The sequence below is a fragment of the Pan troglodytes genome, chromosome 3 (assembly GCF_028858775.2).
Source record: "Pan troglodytes isolate AG18354 chromosome 3, NHGRI_mPanTro3-v2.0_pri, whole genome shotgun sequence".
Taxonomy (NCBI): Eukaryota; Metazoa; Chordata; class Mammalia; order Primates; family Hominidae; genus Pan; species Pan troglodytes.
In genome coordinates, this window is record NC_072401.2 from 135,758,893 (window position 1) to 135,773,156 (window position 14,264).

The following is a 14,264-nucleotide window of genomic DNA, read 5'->3' on the forward strand; positions in this document are numbered from 1 at the left end:
AAAAAATCTAAGGACTTATATAACCATGATGGAGGTTAAGGTAAAAAAAAATCTATATTAGATGAATAGGAAAAAATATTATGTGTGTGTGTATGTGAGTCCATTGGGTGCAATAGTAAGATAACTAAATTTTACCTTAGCCCCCAGATAGTTGATTTTCTATCTGTCAAACTCTGTAGTGAACTCAAAAAAGTTATTAAATATATTATTTAAATATGTTGGAAGAAACTGTCTGGACATACAAATTTGCATGGCGAATGGAGTAGCCATGTGAAATTTTTGGACTAAAATGTATGTATATACATTTGTTTAACAAATTTAAATTTTAAATTAAAATACAAGCAATGCATATTTGTAGTTTGTAATAAAAATACAAAAATATTAGGTATGGCGATGAAGTATATTTAAAAGATTAAAAAATAGGAAATATTTAGTAAAAAACTAGCTTGTCTTGGCACATATACCCACCAAAAGAATCATTTTTGAAATGCATAAATTACTAAGGTAATCCCAAAAGTGCATTTAGAATCTAAAGAATAAATTAGATAAAAATAAATACATTAAAAAAATAAGATTGTCTTTGAATTGACAGTGTTGTAAAGACCAAATGATTCTAAAAAATAAGACATTATGAATATTACAAGGATATAAGTTTGACATAATTATTAATTTTATGGCTATATCAAAACTATGCAAAAGCTATGCAAGTTATAAAAGTAAAACAAATATTTTCATAGGTACAAATAAAATAATCAAACCTGGACTAACCTATATATTCTCAAAGCAAATATTTTAATTAGTTGTTCAGAACTATACAATTAGTTCTGTTGCTAATAATTTACTTAATTATGTAATTTATCATTGGAAAATGGTGAGTCATGCTGTCCATATGATGTTTTGGCCAGTGATTGACTGCATAGGTGACAATGGTCTTATAAGATTATAATGGAGCTGAAAAATTCCTCTTGCCTAGTGACGATATAATTGTCAGATTGCTGTAGCAGAAACTCATGTGCTTGTGGTGATACTGGTGTAAACAAACCTACTGCCCTGCCAGTCATATAAAAGTATAACACATACAATAAGGCACAGTACATAATACTTGATAATGAAAATAAATGGCTATGTTACTGGCTTATGGACTTACTATACTATGATTTTTATTGTTATTTTAGAGTATACTCCTATTTATTTAAAAAAATTAACTATAGAATAGCCTCAGGCAAGTTTTTCAGGAGGTCTTTCAGAAGAAGGCATTGTTGTCATAGAAAACGATAGCTCCATGTATGTTGCTGCCCCTGAAGAACTTCCACTGAGAGAAGATGAGGAGAGGGAAGACAGTGACATTGATAACTCTGGCCCTATGTGGGCCTAGACTAATGTGTATGTGTGTTAATTTTTAACAGGAAAGTTTAAGAAGTAAACAAAAAAAAAATCAAAAAATAGGAAAATGTTTATAAAATAAGGAAATACAGGAAAAATAATTGTATAGCTGTACAACATATTTGCGTTTTAAGCTAAGCATTGTTGTAAAAAAGGCAAAAAAAATTAAATACTTTATAAAGAAGTTACAGAAGCTAAGTTTAATTTATTATTAAACAAAGAAAATGTTTTTTGGATAAATTTAGTGTAGCCTCTGGACAGGGTTTATAAATTCTACGGTAGTGTAAAGTAATGTCCTAGGTCTTCACATGCACTCACCACTCACTCACTGACTCACCCAGACAACTTCTAATACTACAGTTCTCATCCATTATAAGTGCCCTATACACGTGTACCATTTTTTATCTTTTATATTGTATTTTTACTGTACCTCTTCTATGCTTAGATATGTTTAGATTCACAAATCCCATGCCATACAGGTTTGTAGCTAGGAGCAACAGGCCATACCACACAGCCTAGTTGTGTATTAGGCTATATCATCTAGGTTTGTATAAGTGCACTCCATGATGTCTGCATAAGCAAGGACGTCATCCAAGGATTCATTCCTCCGAAATTATCTCTGTCATTAAGTTACCCACGAGTGTACTTGTATGTGAGTGCATGTGTATGGTGTGTGTGTGTGCATATATATATATGCATATGTATATATATATGCATATGTATATATATATGCATATGTATATATATAATTACCATACACTGATAATGTAATTTCGAATTTCTAATAAGAAATCTATGAACTCTAATACTGCTTGCTTTCACCTTATCCTTTCATTTGTTTTTACCTTCAAGCTAATAACTGAATTTATTCTCCTTACTTTTTTTTTCTTTGAAGATTAAAGGCATGCCTAGCTTTGTACTGCAGTTGCCTGGACAGTTGACAGCCTATTTAACTGAAGTCATACAAGCTGTACATTTTAACCCCTGGATTCCAAAGTGCAATCAAAATGACTTTTTTATATGTAAAAGCAGTGCACTTCTGAAATATTTGTAGATGGATACATAACAGTTTCATAAAATTCTCTTGGCCTTTTGCCTTTTAAAAAAACATTGAAGTCAACTAAGCTGATTAAAGAATTTTTAAGTTGGGAATTCTGGAGAGATTTTAGTGCATATAAAACATGTAATTCTGGTTTATTATTAACTCTAAATTAACTTTAAGTATATATATATAGTAACTGAATAATCCTGTATTGACTATAGGATTGCCTAGTAATGGTTGAAAGCAATCACATCAAAGAGGTAACAAATTTTAAAAATAAGTAAATAAAAACCTGGAGATTATCTAGTCTAATCACATTATGTTATCATTACTGTTATCCTCGTTCCTAACTCGTGACATTTAATTATCTTTTTATTATACATTAGAGAAAATAATGTCATTTTATATGCATAATTTAAGTACGCTTTATACCATATTTTACCTATTAGGGAAGGTATTTTTCTACTCCGTATCCCAAATTCTTCACAGAAACTTACAGGTCAAGCCCCTTAACATGTAAAAACAAAAATGCCCTAATGTTGTAGGACAAGAGGTTTGCTTCCTGGTGTCTCTGTCCTACTCCCTTTAGCAATGCTTTAGCTGGAAATCAAATCAGCAATAGAAAAAAGTCAAATGTGCATAATTCTGAGGTGTTCCTAAAGTAAGGATAGATTTTTTTTTAGGCTGGAGTTAGATTTTATTCTCTAATTATCTTCACATATAGCAATTATAAACCAGTGAAGAACTAACAAATTAAACCTTTCCCAGAAGTATTCTGAAATTTGTATTTTTCCCAATCCATGATTCTCCCTAAAGTAAGGACAGATTTTTAAATGGAAACTTTTTTTTTAACACCTCTTTAACAAGAAATCCCTATTTTAAAGATGGCCAAAGTGTACATCCTAAACAAGAGCTCGCGCAGATCACTGTATATAACAGTGATGGATGCTGGTTGTTATATGGTCAGATTGCTTATTCAGATCTGAGCAAAACAGCAGTATATTCTACCTCTCCTCCACTTAGACTCTCTAAAGTAAGAATAAATTGCATTGCCCTTGATGTGCATATTTTTCACTTAGAAGCAGCCTGCATCAATTCAAAAGTGTTAAGTTTTCATGTTTTGGCAATACATAGATAAAAATTTAAATAAATGGATAAAAGAAGCTGTTTGGTTTTTACTTAAATGGAGAAGTGCTAAGGAAACAAGTAAATTTGACATGAATAGCAACACTTGTAAACACATATTTAACAAGACTAAATTGTAATAGCATACTTTTCAAAGCAAGGGAAAACACAAATTATTTTTTAGTGCTCAAAGTAAATTGAGGACTTAAGAAAATGAGCTAAATATTATGCAGAGAATGATCAAAGCAGAACATATTTCTATTTTCATTTTTATTCATTTAATTAATCAAAGAGCAATGATATGAAACTATTGAACACTAACTGGAATTTAGTGTATGTTAATTGTCACATGTTATTCCTGGCTAAGAAATTTCATTCAGAGAGAAAATATGTTTTTCATTTTGAAAAGGTGGTCACATTTTTTGACTCTATCAATGTATTGACATTGATATGTAGTTTCACATCAATTCACTGTATTAAGCTCCATTTATAAATATTTTCTGAGTTGTTACTTTGTGCAAGTCATAATGTTCAGAAAATTAACACTAAAATAGGTCTTCTCATTTACTTGCTTCTGTTACAAAATTAGGTAGCAATTGCAATTAATGTTAAGCATACTTGGCAGTCCACTTTTTTGTGCAAATTGCCACAAATCTTATTCTCCCTGCAGCTTCCTTAGATTATAAAATAACCTAGATTTTTTCAAAACAAATATAAAATTTTGCCATGATCACATTTTATCTATTAAAAGTAAAACTAGGTTTTAAAAATTGCATTGAATATCCCAAGATATTATTTTTTCCAAATTACACATGGGAGGATTTCAAACAGTTTCTTACCTTTTCGATGATTAACTAATATGTTACTAATTGATCATAATCATTTCTAGATATCTAACCAAGTGCCCCAGTTCAACAACTCATTATTTTACTCTTTCATTTTGATATTATTTGGTACAACTACATAACGCTGCTGAATGGAATATACTTATTAGCATGCAACTTTATGACTGTAATTTTGTTTCTGTTTTCTTGTGATAGTCGCAGAACTCTATGATTACATTAAAAATCACTAAATTGTACATTTTAAAAGTGAATTTTATGGTATGTGAATTTTATTTCAATAACATATTGAAAAATATGTTATTAAATAATATATAAATATATATTGTATATTGAATCTTTTTTCTATATATATACATATCCACTTTATTATTTTGTTTCTTTAAACAAAATATCAGGTTTTCTACTTGTCTTTTAGATAAAATCCAAATTTTTCATTCTGTTATTTAATGCCCTTCCCCTTAAAACCAATGTAATCCCCAAATGTAAATTTTTTTAGTGTCCAATATGGTCTTTTCATTTTTCTACAAGCATCACATGCTATTTCCCAACATCTTCCCGATTGAGCCATACTAGTTTTTTATGATAATCTCTTAATTATCAAAGCAGCAGGCACTTTTTTTTTTATTTATTAAATGACTCAAGTAGCAATGATCTGAAACTATTGTATGTCAAGTAGAATTTAGTGTATATTGCCACCTTATTTTATTTTTGGCTCTGAAATTTCATTCAGAGAGTTTTTTTTTGGTTGAATAATTTTAAAAGGCAGTCAGTGTTTTGACTTCATCATTACATTGATATTCATATGTAATTTTTTCCATTCATTCTATTAAGCTGAAATTATAAATATTTACCAAATATTTAAAGGTTATAGAAGCCTACAGTTATTTTGCTTTAATTTCATCTCAACCATAGATTTATCTGTGCCAATTTATTTTGATAAAGTATTATTTATCAAATATTGTTTAAAAGTTAAGAGAAATAAGTATAAATAATTAATTTTTTTCTTTTAAAAATTATTATTTAGTTGTTTGTGGATGGTAAGTAGTCTAGCTCCAGACCAAAAACTGTGTGTGTGTGTGTGTGGATGTGTGTGTGCATGTGTGTATGTGTGTGTGCATGTGTTTTCAAGCCCCTCTATAGGCAGTTGCAAAAGCTTTACATGGCAGGCCTTCTCTAGGGAAAGCTGCTACCTGCCCACCAGACATGGTACACAGCCATTTAGTGCAGTCTCTGAAGAAAGTTGCAGTCAAGGATGCAGGCACTCCTGTACTCCTATGTCATACTTTTATGTGTATCTGTATTCCTAGCCCACCTGCCTCTCCAGCTGCCTCCATTCAGAGGCTTCTTTACAGAGGGCTTAGACCAAGGTCTTGCTCAGGTTCCTTCCCTGAGACCCCCTTACTGGAGGAGTAGGGAGGTGGCGACATTTTTCTCCACTCAGTCTCAGTATGTTTCTCCTTGTAGCTCACCTCCCCTTCCTCTGCCCCGTCAAGGCCTATCAAATGGCAGGAGGAGAATGTTTTTCTGGGCTCCTTTATTAGTGAGACGTTCTCTAGGTCTGCGCAGATCCTTCTGATCCTCATCTCCAGTCCATGTAGAGAAATGGAATGGTGATGGAGGAACTTTTTCTGTGTAGCCTCTTGCCCATAGTATGGCAGTGATTAAGGCTTCACTGTCCCTTCCATGCTGGCTTGGTGCTTTAATCAGCTACTCTAACACTTGGCAGCTCAACTCTCTCCAGCTCATCTCGGCTCTTGACACAGAGTATCGTTGTGTAATAGTTAATTTTGTTTCCCAGCATATGAACAGTAATAATTGGTACTTACTTGATATGGTTTGACTGTTCCTCACCCACATCTCATCTGAAATTGTAATCTGAATTGTAATCCCCGCACGTCCAGACAGGGGCCTGGTGCACATGATTGGATCATGAGGGCAGTATCCCCATGTTGTTAGTGAGTGAGTTCTCATGAGATCTGGTTGTTTGATAAGTGTCTGGTGCTTCCCCCTTCTCTTTATCTCCTGATGCCATGTAAGATGTGCCTTGCTTCCCCTTTGCATTCCACCATGGTTGCAAGTTTCCTAAGGCCTCTCAAGCCATGCAGAACTGTGAGTCAATTAAACCTTTTTTGTTTATAAATTACCCATTCTCAGGTAGTATCTTTATAGAAGTGTGAGAATGAACTAATACATTACTGATTCAAAATAAATAATTTCTGAAAGCATGGAGAGGTATTTGCTCTTGTTTAATACTTTTTAATTTGTCCGTGCTAAGCTTTCCCTAACTGTGTATTAGCTGGATTTGTACTATATTATTGGGGTGAACAATATTAAAAATTTTCTTTTCTACCATAATATAGGTCTATTTTAAGCTATAGTATTTTAATTTAATATGAGTTTTTAACCTACTTTTTAAAAGAGCACTCGTATCATTCTTTTTTTAAAAAATTTTGTTATACTTTAAGTTCTAGGGTACATGTGCACAACGTGCAGGTTTGTTACATAGGTATACATGTACCATGTTGGTTTGCTGCATCCATCAACTCGTCTTTTACATTAGGTATTTCTCCTAATGCTATCACTCACTTAGCCCCCTACCCCCTGACAGGCCCCAGTATGTGATGTTCCCCACCGTGTGTCCATGTGTTCTCATTGTTCAACTCCCAGCTATGAGTGAGAACATGTGGTGTTTGGTTTTCTGTTCTTGTGATGGTTTGCTTAAAATGATGGTTTCCAGCTGCGTCCATGTCCCTGCAAAGGACATGAACTCATCCTTTTTTATGGCTGCATAGTATTCCATGGTATATACGTGCCGCATTTTCTTAATCCAGTCTATCATTGATGGCCATTTGGGTTGGTTCCAAGTCTTTGCTATTGTGAATAGTGCCACAATAAGCATACATGTGCATGTGTCTTTATAGTAGCATGATTTATAATCCTTTGGGTATATACCCAGGAATGCGATCACTGGGTCAAATGGTATTTCTAGTTCTAGATCCTTGAGGAATCACCACACTGTCTTCCACAATGGCTGAACTAATTTACACTCCCATCAACAGTGTAAAAGCGTTCCTATTTCTCCACATCCTCTCCAGCATCTGTTGTTCCCTGACTTTTTAATCATCACTATTCTAACTGGCATGAGATGGTATCTCATTGTGGTTTTGATTTGCACTTCATTCTTATAGCTGAGATTTGCTTAAGTAATATAAATTAAATTATATTCACTTATCCATGGTGATGATTTTGCTAGTCATGTTAGGTTATTTTGGTTTGTGTTATTCATACACAATGTTTTAGTACAGTTCAATTCTTTTTTTTTTTTTTTCTTGAGACAGAGTCTCTCTCTGGAGTGCAGTGGCATGATCTCAGCTCATTGCAACCTCTGACTCCCTGGTTCAAGTGATTCTCCTGCCTCAGCCTCCCGAGTAGCTAGGATTACAGGCATACACCACCATGTCCAGCTAATTTTTGTATTTTTAGTAGAGCCGGGGTTTCACAATGTTGGCCAGGATGGTCTCAATCTCTTGACCTCAGGATCCACCTGCCTCGGCCTCCCAAAGTGCTGGGATTACAGGCTTGAACCACTGCACCTAGCCTAGTACAGTTCAATTCTTAATTCTTGCAGAAGTGCGTTGAACTAAGGTGATGTAGATATCTGTCTTCATGTGTGATCTAAATACAATGGAAAGAAAAAAAGCTTATATAAGAACACTGGTGTTAGAGTTTCCTAAAATATTTTAAAATATATATCAGATTCTGGCTTTCATTCAGAATTGAGAATATGCTAAAGTTGGTATTTCTGGATGGCTTACCAAGTAAATAAAGTTTAGTAAAGGATAAAAATAAAGGAAGTACCTTTAGTTAACACTTCCAGTTGGAAACTGAATCATGCAACAATTTGTGCTATGCTTTGATAATTTGCCCAAAGTCAACAAGAAACAGAATGTGAATAACAGCGAGAAAACCTTTCAGAGAACCTTTCAGCTATGTTGTCTTTGGCTCAACATGGCAACTGCTAAATATAATCTTTGTGTCAAGCAATCTATATCCTGTCATCTACTTATTCAGTAATTCTAATCATCCAATATTTTTCAGAAACATACACATCAGTTTACATGCAGACACACATACACATACCCAAGCATGATTGTGTCAAGCAGTCTATATCCTGTCATCTACTTACTCAGTAATTCTACTAATCATCCAACATTTGTCAGAAACATACACACAGTTTACATGCAGACAGACATACACATACCCAAGCGTGATCTTTAAAGCTCCATAGTGTTTTACATCTGCTCTCAAACTCTTTGAAGCCTTTGCACTCTTCCTATTAAAGTGTTTAGGACATCATTTCAATGAAGAGTCTGTTTCCAGCTCTCCGGCTGACGCTTTAATGTGTACCTGATTTTGTGTGTGACTCAGATGCCAGCTGTTTTCAGGAAGTTTCTTTTTAAATATTCGTTTGGAAGTGGTTATGACAAGTTATCTTTGCTGTAGTTTATTTGATGTGAGCAATTTTTGCTCATTTATATGAGGAACAATAGCAAAAATACTTATTAGAACACATAAGTCTTTGCAACATCTTTCTAATTTCATTCTGCTTTTCATATTATCGAAAGAAGCCCAATTTTCTTTGACTGTTTCTAATAAAGAATGGTTTGTTTTTACTGTACATTAAGTACCATAAATCTGAACCATCAAAGGTCACATATAAAAATATGGCCAAAATCTTTATAACTGAGTAATTGCTCATTCAGAAAAACCCCTTCATCAAACCAACTGTTTGAAGGTTACTTCAAAAGATATTTTTTTCCTTAAGGGTTTTCAGTGTTTGTCATTTAACATTAAAACATTGATTTTTAAAAATTAGAACTAAAGGTCACATTTATAAAACAACTGTATCTTAAATTAAAAAGAAAATCCAATGCATACAAAATCTTAATATCAGATGTAAGTACAAACAGAACATCTGTTCAAGGCTCATATGTCAAATTACATCTTCTATTAGCTTAGTGTTTGAAATGTATACTTTCATACATTATGGTTTATTCAGGAGACAGCTACATTAAAAAAATAAGTCGGCCAGGCACGGTGGCTCACGCCTGTAATCCCAGCAGTTTGGGAGCCTGAGGAGGATGGATCACTTGAGGTCAGGCTTTCAAGACTAGCCTGTCCATCATAGTGAAACCCCGTCTCTACTAAAAATACAAAAAATTAGCTGGGCGTGGTCGTGGGCACTTGTAATCCCAGCTACTCAGGAGGCTGAGGCAGGAGAATCACTTGAACCTGGGAGGCAGAGGTTGCAGTGAGCAGAGATCGTGCCATCGCACTCCAGCCTGGACAAGAACAAAACTCTGTCTCAAAAATATATATATAGTAATAATTAAATAAAAAATAAGTCAAGGGTAGAAAGATATGAAGAATTAATTTATTATCTATATATAAGTTTGAGATAGTGCTGAGCATGTATTAAATATGATCTTTTGCATCACAGGAAAGAATATGCTTTTCGACTTCTTATCTCAACTCTTCCCCTCACCCAAGTGTTACTTTAAATAAGTTACTTAATGTATCCATAACTTAGTTTATTCACCTATAGCTTCTTAAAACCAGCTAATACATTTGAAACACTGACAAATAAATTGACTATCTCTGTGCATCTGTGTCGATACAGTATGAAAATAACAACGTGAAGTACTTATACATGAAAGTCCCTATTTCATTAACCATACTTAAAATCAGTATGTGTACATATAGAGATCAAACTAAATATGCGCTTTCATCCAGTACATGGTAGCTGCCATACCATTGAAACCATTTACTAACAGGCTTATGATTAATGCACATAGATGTAATTCTGTGCTTAAAAAAGAAAAATAAATATTAGGAAAACAAGCAAAAACTGACATTATATGACATACTGCATTTGGAAATCTTGAAATGGATTTCAATATTTATCAGAACTTCAGGCCTGAAAATTTAGCTTAGTTATTTTTGTTTGTGTGTTGTTTAGTGATATGCACTTCAAGCAATGAGACATAAATCTAATACACAAGATTCATAAGCTATTTTTTGGCAAACATATAATAAGATGATTGTGTCATTGTTGCTTTAAAGCCCAAGATCTCCCTAATATCCAGTGTCATCCTGTCCAGTGCCATATCAGTCTGTGAAATCTAAACTAATGTCTGTTTTAGGGTATCATTTATTAGTACAGGTTAAGAGCAATTCTATTGAATCATAAGTGGCAAAACAAGGCTCACCAATTTCTGGATTTTCATCACTTTTTTGCTTATGAAATATAACTAATGACCTTCCATGCTTGCTGGGCTGGTCATGGATGAGAATGGACAATAGTTGAATCTAAAACTGAAAACTAAGTTTGTAGTTTCCTTGATGGGCAGCCTCAAGCAATGTGGCCTCTCTATTAGCTTGCTCAAAAACAAATGGTAGCCCATATATCATTTTATTTTTCAAGCATGAAAAGTAAAACCTTTGGGAAAGTATCTTTGCCTTGGTTTTAAATACTCTTCTCAGATTCTGCTACTAAATATATTTTAGTAACATGACTATATTTTTTAAAATAGCAATCATTTAGTCCATTTAGTATGAGAAGCATTCTATCTATAACAAATTATATTAATATATACTTAAAAACATACAGCAACTTCCTAACCAAACCTTGGATACAGTCTTCTTAACATAATCTAGAATTTTAGTCCAAAATAGCTCATGATGAGAAAGGAACCAGGGAATTTAGTATAAGAAAAGAAATAGAGACCTGAAGGACAACTAAGTATTATAGTTATGATTTCTTAAATAAATGAACAGCAGCAATCAAAGAAAGGGTACAGATATATAAGTCATACATTCAAATAAAATCGAACAAATCACATGTAACTACTAATGTTTGTATCAATGATCATCAATTTGAAGCATCCACTGCAATGCATATGAAAAATGGAACGACAGTATACATTCTCAAACTATATCCCTACTCAGATACAATAAAATGGACAATATGAACAAACAATGTAACTGAAATCTAAAAATCAACATTTTACATTTTTTTCAAAGTGAATTATTCCTTCAGTTCTTATTATTAATTGACCAAAACCTAAAACTAACATTTTTTTCTTAAATTTTCCTATAAGAGCAAAGTCTTAGCATCTATTTTGATTTTTTCCAATAACTCTGTTTCTTGCCTAGAAAGAACACATTAAGGAACAGATATTTAAATTAAGAAGACCAAAAGAAAAATAAAGGCAGTTTTAAACATTTAGTATTATTCATAGTAGATTAAGAAAATCAGAATTAATACACAGATAATGAGATCTCCAAAACAAACTACCCACATTTGATTTTAATAGCTTGGTTGAGAAATGGGAAATGATGGGAATAATTAATTTTGAATTTGGAAAGTCTGTGGGTGATGTCATCCTTTTTAATCTGTGAATCAACAGTTAAATTCGAGATTAGTGGTTCCTCCATTGGCTGATATTTCAAAAAATAATGTTTTCTGGTTACAGATACTCTGATTCATTAGATTTTAGGTGGTTCTAGAGATGCAGGGAATTCTGATAGCTACATTGGGGGATGTTCATTTAGAAACCATAACTGCATTATCTGGGTTGTGCATGTAGCAAACATATTTTACACTTTTCTAAGTATTAATGAATCCTCTTTAATATGAACAGGCATGAAAGTTTTTGTTTGTGTTTTGTTTTTATTTGTTTAGTCAGTTTTTTTTCTGCTTCGTTTCTAATGAAGGTTCTTGTGAAAAGTGATACAAAATTTTTGTCATTGACAAAGTCTAGAGGATATAATAAATAGTTAACATGAATAATTATTATTCTCAGACTTTGTGATTATAATCACTAGCTCTAAGGTTCTGACAAAGTTTAGAAAAATTAAATGAGAATCTCAAAGATGATTAACATCCTTGAAATATGACAATCAAGCAAGGTGAAAATTATTCAGTATTACATTTTTTAAAGAAAAATAACTGAAGGGAAATTTAAACAGTCTCCAAACATGGTAGAGATGGAAAGCTAACCCTTTCCTCTCTGAGACTTAGTATTCATCACTTTTAAAGTGGTAGAATTGAAATAGGTATTCAGTAGAACATAAATGCTTACAGATAGGGAGTTGGTGTTTTTTACGCCTGTAACTCTAGAGCCTAGTATAACCTGTAACATATAGAATGTTCTTGATAAATATTTATTAAATGAATGAAACTATATGTTGTTTAGGTACAAAAAAATGCATGGTTACATCTTTATCCAACGTGAGCTAATGAGAAAAAATATATTTGTCCTATGTTTTGGAAAGTTGTATCTGCTTTGTTTTTGTTTTTGTTTTTTCACTCCAGCTCTGTTGCCAGACTGGAGTGCAGTGGCACAATCTCCGCACACTGCAACCTCCGACTCCCTGGTTCAAACCATTCTCCTGCCTCAGCCTCCCGAGTAGCTGGGATTACAGGCATGCACTACCATGTCCAGCTAATTTTTGTATTTTTAGTAGAGATGGGGTTTCACCATGTTGGCCAGGCTGGTCTCGATCTGCTGACCTCGTGATCCACTCACATTGGCCTCCCAAAGTTCTGGGATTACAGGTGTGAGCCACCATGCCTGGCCGTATCTAGTCTTTCTTAAGAAAGAGTGATAGATTGTATCAGTTATGTTATTCATAATATACAAAATTTATAGATAAACTTAATATTATGTGTTTGTTTCCCAAATTATATTTTGCCATCTGTATTAGTCCATTCTCACACTGCTATTAATATAAAGGACTGCCAGAGACTGGGTAATTTATAAAGGAAAGAGGTTCAATTTTCTTTACAGTTCAGCAGGGCTAGGGAGGCCTCAAGAAACTTACAATCTTGGTGTAAGTGGAAGCAAACACGTCCTTCACATGATGGCAGGAAGGAGAAGTGCTGACCAAAGAGGGAAAAGCCCCTTATAAAACCATCAGTTCTCATGAGAACTCAGTCACTGTTATGAGAACAGAAGCATGGGGTAACTGCCCCCACGATTCAATTACCTATCACCAGGTCCCTCCCATGATACGTGGGGATTATGGGAACTAAATTTCAAGATGAGAGTTGAGTGGGGACATAGCCAAACAATATCACCGTCCTTTTATTCAAAGTTAAAAGATAAATGTTTAAAGGATATAAATATACATATATCCACTTTGCAGATTTATTGTGCAACTCAAAAATTTTAATGTCATACTTGACATTTCAAAATGCATTCAGAAAAATCATTTGAATATTTAAGCCAACATATTTATCTCAAATATTAAATTTTATTAACTAAGCAAAATTTATATAATTAATTTAACATGTTCTAGTTAAGTGGGAGGAATTTAATATGACTTGTAAACCTATGCAGAAGATAATAAAGAATACCAAAATCCCACACTCCCCAAATTATTTATTCCTCTTCTTGGCCACAGGAATTCTTGAATTCTTTCCAGTGGTGTTATTGCTTGCATTCTTTTGGAAAAACTTTGTGTTGTGGCTAGGTTAATTATTATAACACTCTTAAACAGTAATTAATATTGGTTTACTTTCAGTTTATTAGTGCTCATTCTCATCTGATAGGCTAAAAGAAGGGGGAAAAGTTGAGAAACAGGGATGGGTCTGGACCAAATTATATAGAAAGAGTGGATAGTTATCACTGCTAAAGAATCATTAAAGAAATTGCTCACTCCTGGCCAGGTGCGATGGCTCATGCCTGTAATCCCAGCACTTTGGGAGGCCAAGGCAGGTGGATCACAAGGTCAGGAGCTCGAGACCATCCTGGCTAACACGGTGAAACCCCATCTCTACTAAAAATACAAAAAATTAACCGGGC